Source organism: Salvia miltiorrhiza, chromosome 1 (genome assembly GCF_028751815.1).
Source record: "Salvia miltiorrhiza cultivar Shanhuang (shh) chromosome 1, IMPLAD_Smil_shh, whole genome shotgun sequence".
In the NCBI taxonomy this organism is placed as follows: domain Eukaryota; kingdom Viridiplantae; phylum Streptophyta; class Magnoliopsida; order Lamiales; family Lamiaceae; genus Salvia; species Salvia miltiorrhiza.
The window spans coordinates 23,464,983-23,475,431 of record NC_080387.1 but is presented as its reverse complement, the minus strand read 5'-3'; the positions used below and the strand labels follow the sequence as shown (position 1 = coordinate 23,475,431).

At 40.2% G+C, this 10,449-nt stretch overlaps 1 long non-coding RNA gene across 1 annotated transcript; it reads right to left on the bottom strand.

Annotated features, from left to right (window-relative positions):
- Nucleotides 1-6,938: 6,938 nt before the first annotated feature.
- On the bottom strand, nt 6,939-10,330 carry LOC131007069 (uncharacterized). The gene is made up of 3 exons (XR_009095895.1): nt 9,882-10,330; nt 7,685-7,747; nt 6,939-7,179 (listed from the first exon to the last, which is right to left on the bottom strand). It is a non-coding gene; the product is annotated as an uncharacterized LOC131007069 (long non-coding RNA).
- Nucleotides 10,331-10,449: the final 119 nt, after the last annotated feature.

The window sequence follows — 10,449 nt, the reverse complement described above, 5'->3', positions numbered from 1 at the left end:
AGACTTTCACTGATGTGATTGCCTTATTCCTGAGTTGTTGTACTTTTCGATCTAGAATGGCCTCTGGTCTCTCTTCATAGCTCAAGTCTGGGCAAAGGATCATCTCTTCTTGGTGGATTATGTGCTTTGGATCGAAAACGTATTTTCTGAGTTGTGATACGTGGAAAACATTGTGAACGTTTTCAAAACTTGGCGGTAACGCCAACCTATAGGCTACTGGGCCTATTCTATCCAAAATCTCATAAGGTCCTACGAATCGGGGCCTAAGTTTTCCCTTGACACCAACCTAGTTATCCCCTTGGTAGGAGATACCTTTAGGAAGACATTGTCTCCTATTTCAAAACATAACTCAGTTCGACGTGCATCAGCGTAAGATTTCTGTCTATCTTGTGCCTCTTTTATTCGCCCTCTGATCTGGCGGACTATCTCAACCATCTCATTGACCATGTCTGGTCCTAAAACTTTTCTCTCACCCACTTCATCCCAATAAAGCGGTGATCTACATTTTCTTCCATATAATGCCTCATATGGTGCCATATCGATAGTTGCCTGGTAACTGTTATTATAGGCAAATTCAATCAACGGCAGCACTGCTTCCCAACTTCCACATCTGTCTAACACCACTGTTCTCAACATATCTTCAAGGGTCTGAATTGTCCTTTCAGACTGCCCATCTGTCTGCGGGTGGAAGGCGGTGCTGAAATTTAGCCTCGTGCCTAACTCCTTCTGTAAGCTCATCCAAAATCTAGATGTGAACTTCGAGTCTCGATCTGATGTGATTGACACGGGTACACCGTGTAAGCGTACAATCTCTCGAACATACAACTGAGCTAGCTTGTCTGACCCGTGTGTGATCGGTATTGGTATAAAATGAGCACATTTTGTGAGTCGATCCACTATTACCCAAATGGCAGTGTTTCCTCTCTTTGTTTTGGGCAAACTGGTCACAAAATCCATTGCGATGTGCTCCCACTTCCATTCTGGAATTTCCAACGATTGTAGTTTTCCATATGGCCTTTGGTGTAAGGCCTTCACCTGTTGGCATGCCAGGCATTTCTCCACAAATGACGCTATGTCTCTCTTCATGCCTTCCCACTAAAAGTGTTTCTTTATGTCCTGATACATCTTAGTACTCCCTGGGTGGGCAGTATAAGGGTATCGTGAGCCTCACTCATGATTTTATCCTTAAGCTCATCATCGTGGGGGATGCATATCCTTCCCTCAAAGAGGATAGCATTATCTGATGCTTCTTGATAATTCTTGACGCTTCCTTTCCTTACTGTTTCCCGTAGTTTTTCCATCTTCCCGTCTTTTCTTTGTGCTTCTACGATCGTCTTCCTCAAGTTAGGTACCGTTGCCACAACGCTTGCTATCGTCCCTGGTGGTTTAACCACTTCTATGCTCATTTTGCTAAATTTCCTTATGAGCACCGTCTCTCGAGTGATGAGAGCTCCCAATTTAGATTGAGTCTTACGACTCAATGCATCAGCCACTACGTTGGCCTTGCCTGGGTGGTAGTTAATACCACAGTCATAATCTTTCACTAGTTCGAGCCATCTCCTTTGTCTCATATTAAGGTCCTTTTGCTCGAAAAATATTTCAGACTTTTGTGGTCTGTGAATATTTCACACCTAACTCCATATAGGTGGTGTCTCCAAATCTTCAGCGCATGCACCACTGCAGCTAACTCCAGATCATGAGTCGGGTAATTCAGTTCATGTGGCCTAAGCTATCGTGACGCATATGCTATCACTCTTCCTTCTTGCATCAGCACGCAACCAAGTCCATTTTTGGACTCGTCTGTGTAGATCACGTATTCCTTATCAGCTGTTGGGACGGCTAACACTGGTGCCGTAGTCAACTTTTCCTTGAGTTCTTGGAAGCTTTTCTCGCACTCCTCTGTCCAAGAAAATTTTATTCCCTTCCTGAGTAGTTGCGTCATTGGCCTTGCAATTTTGGAAAATCCTTCCATAAACCTCCGATAGTAACCTGCCAATCCTAAGAAACTTCTTATCTCAATAGGGTTAGTAGGCGATCTCCATTCACGCACCGCTTGCACTTTTTCAGGGTCCACTTTAATCCCTTCTGATGATACAATATGTCCTAAAAACGTGACTTCGCTGAGCCAAAACTCACACTTGCTGAATTTGGCATAAAGGCGCTCCGTCCTCAACGTTTCTAGGATAATTCTCAGATGTTCCTCATGGTCTTTCTCGTTCTTCGAGTAGATCAGGATGTCATCTATAAACACCAAGACAAATTTGTCTAAGTACGGATGGAACACTCGATTCATGAGGTCCATGAACACGGCTAGCGCATTAGTTAGCCCGAATGGCACAACTACAAATTCGTAGTGGCCATATCTAGTTCGAAATGCCGTCTTAGGTACGTCTTCTGGTCGAATCTTCAGCTGGTGATAACCAGACCGCAAATCAATCTTCGAGAACACGCTTGCTCCCTTGAGCTGGTCGAAGAGGTCATCTATCCTTGGTAAAGGATATTTGTTCCTGAGTGTCACTTTGTTCAGTTCTCTATAGTCTATGCACATTCGCAATGTGCCATCCTTTTTCTTCACGAAAAGTACGGGTGCACCCCAAGGTGATACACTTGGCCTAATGAATTCAAGTTCCAAAAGTTCTTACAGTTGTATCTTGAGTTCTTCCAACTCTTTAGGAGCCATTCGGTATGGTGCCTTCGAAATGGGAGCTGCCCCGGGCTCCAAATCAATGGTAAACTCAATTGGTCTGTCCGGTGGTGGCCCTGGCAGAATCTCTGGAAATACATCTGAAAAGTCCCGTACAATTGCTACATCTTCTATGCTCCTTTCAGTTCCCAGTTCTCCGTGCAAGTATACGAGGTAAGCTAGGTATCCCTTCTTCATCATTTTCGTTGCTTGTAAGGCGGAGATGATCATCTTTCTTCTCCCCATGCTAATTCCATGGAAATGTGACGGCTCCCTTCCTGGAGATCGGAATGATATCCGTCTTTCATTACATAGGATGGTGGCGTAGTTCTTGGCTAGCCAGTCCATTCCTAGGATTATGTCCACATCTCTCATCGGTATAACATACGAGTTGTTCACTACAATCTTGAGTGACCCTATGTTCAGTTCTAGGTTCAAGCACACATGATCTATTGTCGTCATCCCTCCTATAGGTGATGATATACTCAACTCCTGGTCAGCTCTTTCCATTTTAAGTTTTAATGTGTCGACACATGTACTTGAAATGAAAGTATGCGATGCGCCCGTATCAAATAGAATTACAACAGGAGTATTGAGTAGCATGCCCATACCTGCCAGGTTTCCCTGGTTGTTCTCGGGCTGCTTCTGCCTCATAGCATAGGCTCTAGCATGACGAGGCTTTTCATGTTGTTTCTGTTGTCGCTGCTGTTGTTGGCGGGCCTGTTGCTGATACGGTTGTTGAGGTTGTGGTTGGTACTGTAGCTGTTGGTGCTGCTGTGGCTGCTGATACTGTGGTTGCTGCCTTGGGTATGGTTGGGGCAAAGCTTGGATTGCTCGCAGATGTGGAGCCTGAATAGGTGGGTTCGGCCTTGAACCCGTCCCGTGTTGCTTATTCGGGCACCGGTTTGCATAGTGCCCCTTCTGGTTGCAGATATAGCAACTATCACTGCCGGCCTTACAGATTCCCACATGATTTTTGTTACATTTGGGGCAATGTGGGGCCCTCTGTTGGTTATTTCCCATCTGTTTCGGTGCGCTCTGGCTTCCATAGCCCTGTGACTGGAAGACCCGTCCCTGCCATGGCCTCTTCTCGCCTTGGTTCGGGTTACTGTTGTCCCATCTCCTCTTTCCTCTAAAATTCTGATTATGATTTTGATCATGTGAAGGTGCTGGAGTAAGTACAATTGCAGATCTTTCTCCTGGCATGGCTGCCTCAATGTCTAACGCTCGGCTGAGCGACTCAGTGTAAGACAATCCTCCGTGGCTTGCCAAAGCCATCCTAATCTCGTGCCTCAGTCCGGCACAAAACTTTTCAGCCATCTTCTCATCTGTGTCAACTTGTTCCGGCGCATATCTAGACATATCGCAGAATATCCTGTCGTATTGAGTTACCGACATCTTTCCTTGTTTCAGATTGTAAAATTCAGTCTCCTTTTTCTTGCGGTAGCTTTTGGGTATATACTTGTCATATATACCGGCTTTGAATTGTTCCCAAATCAGGTTTTCTAACTGCTCTGCTGTCATCGTTTTCATCCTTGCTTTCCACCAGAAATCAGCTGACCCAGTCAACTGAAAGGACATACAAGTCAGGCGCTCTTGGTCGGTGCAACGCAGGAAGTTGAAAATGCGCTCAATAGCGCGAACCCAAGTTTCAGCTTCTGCCGGGTCTCCTGTCCCGTTGAAGGTAGGTGGGTTCTGTCGCAAGAATAATTCCTCAATCCGCCGTTCTGGCTGAACAGGTGATTGAACTATTTCTGGTTCTGGCCCTGTTTCTGGGCCTCTTCCTTCATTTCGGGGAATCCTGCCCCCGCCTCTTGGTCGTCCTCGTTTTGGCGGCATTCTATTAGGTCAAAACACAAGTTGTCATCGTATTAAAACACAATAAGGACATACTATCATTTCTATAGTTACTCCTTAACTCGTCGAGTTCTGCTCCTACTAAAACTTGAGCGAACATATAAATAAAACATAGCGGAACGACTTGCCGCGAAAAACCAATAAGGTCACCATATATAACATAGGGAAAAATTGCCTCAATGAGGACTTTACATCATCATAAAAGTCTAGATTCAAAGACCTATCTAAGTACCACACATGATGAACTAGTTACCTAGCGAAGCCATCACAAAAAAGTACTCAGTCACGGAACGCCCCAAGGTTTCGCGTCTCCGTACTAATACTAGTCAAAATAACTAAGCCAACATAGGGGCATACAAAATCATCGAAATGATCATCGTTTTCGAAATACACAAATAAGGTCCTACTAAATGCACAAGAGATTGTCTGTATGCATTACGTGCTTGACCCTTGGGTTGAAGCATACGTGTTTGACTGATTTAATCTGATGAGTATCTGTTTATCCTTGGGTCACAGAAAATCTACCAACAACTAGTAGATCGCAATGATTCAAATCACAAATGGCAATTAGGCATAGTGTTTCAATAATTTGCCAAACAATTGAAAATGAATAACCATAGGGTAGAAATGAATTGACTGAAAGTCGAAACGAAATGACCTAATAGTCTGAACCCGTTTGGCTTTTTAGATGAAGGTTTAAAATATATAGGTTTAAAGACCCATATATGACGACTACTGAGATTTTGGCCATGTGGACTGGCCAGGTCCGACACAACTACTTCTCAATCACTCGGAAATACTTTTCCGAACTTGGCAACTCTTGTTCTTTGGCTGCAAAAGGTATATTTGTTCTAAAATCACCACTTTCTTCTTAATATCTTGAACATGTCCTTGAGAATATTCTAGAGCTTCTTCAAACTTGGAGTCTGCCTCCTAGTTTAATGCAATCATTAAACATCTTCTATAGGCGAAATAAGGTAGGCTCGACCTTACTCAACAATGTTCCTCTATATGATCTTAATGTAGTACTTCTAGTACTTAGTGTTTCTTCACATAGCGCTTGAAATGCAACCATATAATTTGAAGCACTCTTCCGTGTTATTGTAAAATACCTTCTGAATCATCACGCATTCAATAAGGAAATAGCTTTTGCTCATCTGAGCACCTTTATAGGGTATGTGTCACCATGTGTAATGCTAAGTCATGGAATGACCTTAGTCAATGCTCTCATTGCGGCTACCAGACTAAATGCATAATCCAAGACGTTCTAACTGAGGCGATGTCCTCGATAGGTTAAGGTATATATACTTATCTTGAGTATATCTTTAGGGTCTCATTAGAATCTTAATTCATTTGTTTCAGCATTGATCCACTGTCGGCGCTTCTAGCTATTATTAAACTCTGAACCATCTTCGAGAACTTCTCTCGTCTTACACACTTGCGTAAACTTTTATGATCAATCATAATGGTTGGTAACTGCTAGTACCCATATCACATCTCGTCTTTCCAATTCGTAGTAGGTGATCGTAATCAATAGGGATTCTCAGTCATGTCCTTATCTATTGCGATAGGTACTGTAAGTAGAATGGTTCCGAATATCTGAAACTATAAGCTGATAGCTTTAATCGTAATATTATAACATCATATACAAAGCATTTTGATCCCTCGTAAATCTAACTCTGAAGTTCATACATGAATCATGAAGGTTATCCTCAAGCCATAGTTAGTGATAATCGAGGCTAGAAGTGAGTCTCAGCTTATTAGGGATTAGCTAACTGATTACATAAGTCACACTCGTCGCTACGAGCAATGACTCACGTGATCTATCATTAAATAAGGCAATAGTCGATTCGGTGTTCTGTCACGCGTGAACAACCTGAATGAAGAACTATGCCTGCTTCAGTGATTCGTGCGTGGCACTCTGCTTGCACTGCTTTCATTGGATTCTCTTCCTCTTTCTTAGCTCTTCACCATGGCTATAGTGAAATATAACTGAGTTTCTAGCTTCTATTGTTCTTCTCATAACAGTGATCATGCATTCTTAACGCATCTAAGTTCATTGAGATATCTAACCAATCAATAATGCATAAACTTGAATGTAAGCATCAGTACATTCATATAAAACGTGAACTTCTCAATGTTTTAAAATCATTACCACCTTCTTTCTTGCTGAGCATGACGATGTGATGAAGTGCTGAGCTTTTGTCGACTGACTCTTTCATACTAGTGATCATACTAGAAAAATTGGTTAACTCTAGGGTTCAGAGCAAATAAACTGCTCTGATACCACTCTGTCACGACCGGTCCTAATTAAGGATAATTAAGCCGGGAAATCGTGGCTAATGGAGGGAGATTAGAAGCGGGGTAGAAAGGGGAATAATCAAACAAGAAAGGATCGTATTTCATCATTGTTAACAACATAGATATCTATAATATAACAGAGTTTTAGTCGTATAGACTCAAATAACTAGTAAATTCGGATAACTCCGACTTATCCAAAATAACATAAAACTTCTGAGTATGCAGCGGAATAAGGTTCTGATTACATGTATGAAGACATGTAACCCTAGAGTTCATTAATACATAATAAAACAAAAGAGTCCCGCTCGTCACTTCATCACCATCGGCAGCTGCTCAACCTGCACATTTAGAAATATATGCAGGGCTTGAGTACAAAAGTACTCAGTGGGCACGTATGCCTAAGTATAAAAACACATGCTTCAAAACTGTAAATTGTCATGCCATCATAAACAGTACAGCAAGGGAGTTTTTCGCTAAAAGGCCCAAGCTTACTAAATTCATTTGTGATTCTTAAAGTTCGACTGCAGTCTAAGTTCTCTTGTAATCTATCATATCTGGAACTGTGTGCCGGAGAGGTGGCCACCTCTCACGGTCACTTGACCGGCCAACCCGCTAGATGACTCACGGTCACTGGTGTACACTAGCCCTGGCAGGATAGCTATCAACTGCTCAGGACCCGAATTCGATTGCATAATAAAAGTCACATCAGATAGATATCATACTGAAATTTAAATATTTTATGGCAAGACAATATTTGAAATAACTTCAATTAATTTAGTCATGAAATAACTTGATTGAACGTAACATTTAAACTCATTTGATATATATGAAAGTATTGCCCACCTCATAGCAAAGCTTTGCTACAGATTAATGACTCCTTGACGAGCTCTTATTCTTGCGCTCGACCTTTAATCCGAGAAAATAACGTAAGACTTTAAATCGAGGGAAAATTCTCAATTAAATGAGAATGCGTAATTTAACTATGCATGAATCTCGTATGCATGAACTATTATTCTGAGATAATAATTAGGGAATTTCTATTGTTAATCCAGGCTATCGGATTTAATCAAAAGCTAAGTCTCATCTCATGAAGCCGGATAATTAATAAAAATTAATCCGTTCTCTTAGGGTGTTCTAATCCGCCAATTAAATAAATCCCGCTCCTCGTAGTCAATAGAAAATAAATACTTCAACTTATTCGCTTTATAATCTCATAATTAATCGGCTTAATAAATAAGAACAAGTAATGTTATAAAATAAAAAAAAAATAAAAAATAAAAAAATAAAAAGGCTCAACATAAGGCACATAAGAATCACAATCAAACATCATCAAAACATGCTCTGCTTTTACACTGACTCAACTTCAAAATTTAATCTGTTCTGACTCCGACATCTCCTGGACTCGAGACTCATACCGAAAGAAAGATCTTCGAGTCTAGTTTCATATAAAAAAAAAAAATAGAGTCGAAAACTCCAAGTGGTTTGAGAGATATGACGTTTTTACCACGATCTACCATGTTCGGCAGTTTTGAACAATCGAAAACTTGTATTTTTGAAAAATAGTAAACGTTGTCAAACTGGGCTCAACTTTGGTGGATATCTAAATAACACAATAAGGTTAATACCATAAAAATTTGGAAAGCTAGATCACCCAGGAAGCTACTGAAATAAATGACTCTTTTCTCTGTTCTCTGAAATTCTCAGTAGTAATGTGCAGTTTAGGTTTTACATTTTAAAGAAGTATCATACGAAGTTGGAATGGCTTGAAATTTTACCAGGGTACTCAAGACTCATGTAGGGACTTGCTATAAAATTTTCAAAGCTGTTAGACATCGACAAACCGTCGATCACAGTAGGTCAGTAGGCCTACGAAATTCATATTTATAAGTCCTTAAAAATAATTTATATAAATCAAGAAATAATAGTTTAATCCCAAAAATATTCATTAAAAGTCCATCCTAATTTAAATAAAGAACGGACCTCATTTAAAATAAATAGTCCCAAACTTGTTACGCACATATACTAAATCTTTCACGAAACATCCTTTAAAATAAACTTTGATACATAGAAAATAATTCAACAACTTGAGCTCTTAAGGGGTTGTTTTACAACAGACACCAAATCTACCTCGGATCTCCAAATGAGGCTCCAAAAGACATTCTGGAAACTAGACATTTCAAGGATCATTCTCCAATTTGAATCGAATGAAAAACAATTCAAACGAGCAAGATATGCCCTCTCAAAGATGGGTATTTAACAAGCAAAAATCTGTAAATTTCATATTTCCAGATTACAACCAAGTCAGTGGGCTTTCTTTAAAAATTCATATCTCCCTTTACAAAACTCCACTGGGAACCCCAAAGGTCAATCTGGAAACTAGGGAGAGATCATAACACTCTCCAGTTGGATTTACTCTAAGAACCTTCATGGTTTAGAAGATATGACTATCTAAAGTTCAGTGCACAAAAAGAGTTCAAGTTTGGCAGATTCAGAACATAAATCGGAAAAACCACTTTAAGCTTCACCAAAAATTCTAAAACTGAACAAGTAAGTTCCCAACATGTCAGTGAATATTCAGTAGAAAGATAGGCTTGAGAATCAAATATTTATGTCGGCCTTTTCCACCTCAAAGTCGTAGGTTTGTAAAATCTACTGGATGGTACATGGAATAAGAACTAGATTTCAAGAATTTATACCGGTTGTTTCCCTTACTCAAAAATGGTGAGGCCGATGTCAAAAGAAATATAAGGGAGTCTAGAGTGACATATTCAAGTTTCAAAGGTTTTCACCAAGTGAAACTTTACTTATGATCTCCCAAAGATTGTTTACCAAAAATGTATTCCAGATGGGCAGTGATGTTTACAAATTCATAAATAAATCATGCGAGCTCTAAATATTCTGAAATTTTACCAAAATATAGAAAATGTATGAAAGATGATACACAATTAATTTGGGAATTTTTGGGAACCGTTTGGATGGCTGGAATCGCCTTGCAAAACACTGCCGGAGCAGTGTGCTTATGGCAGATTCGCTGCCTTACCTCATGCACGGTTTTTCACCCAATAAACTCTAGCTTCGAGTGTTGGGGTACTACTGGACTGGAGCAGCTTGAAATCTTGGCAAAGTAGTTAAGCCAAGTCTTCCTTCTCTTTGTGATTGCTGGTGCGAAATGGAAGGAATAGGTGAAGTGTTGGAGTTGATGGGGAGCAAAGGTAGTGGAGATGGTGGGGAGCATAGGGTAGTGGAGTTGATGGAGTGGGGAACAAAATTAATGGAAAGAAAAAGAGAAGAAAAAGAAAGGAAAAAAAAATGTAGAGGAGAATTATTGATGTATTTTCTCTGTCTCGGTGATTCTGTAACTGTAAGATGGATCGTGTGCTCGTATATGCTTGATACTGTTTATTTAAATAAATCTCGTATTTCGACATGTGATTTCTCACTAAAACCGATAAATTATAAAATGAATCTAAATTAAATCCGTAGATTTAATTCGTTCGTTGTTCTAATATTTAAATTAAATCCGCAGATTTAATTAACTTCCTGAGTCGGAAATAATTCACGACCTGAATAAAAATAAATTCTAATTCCATCTCGCTTAAATAAATAAC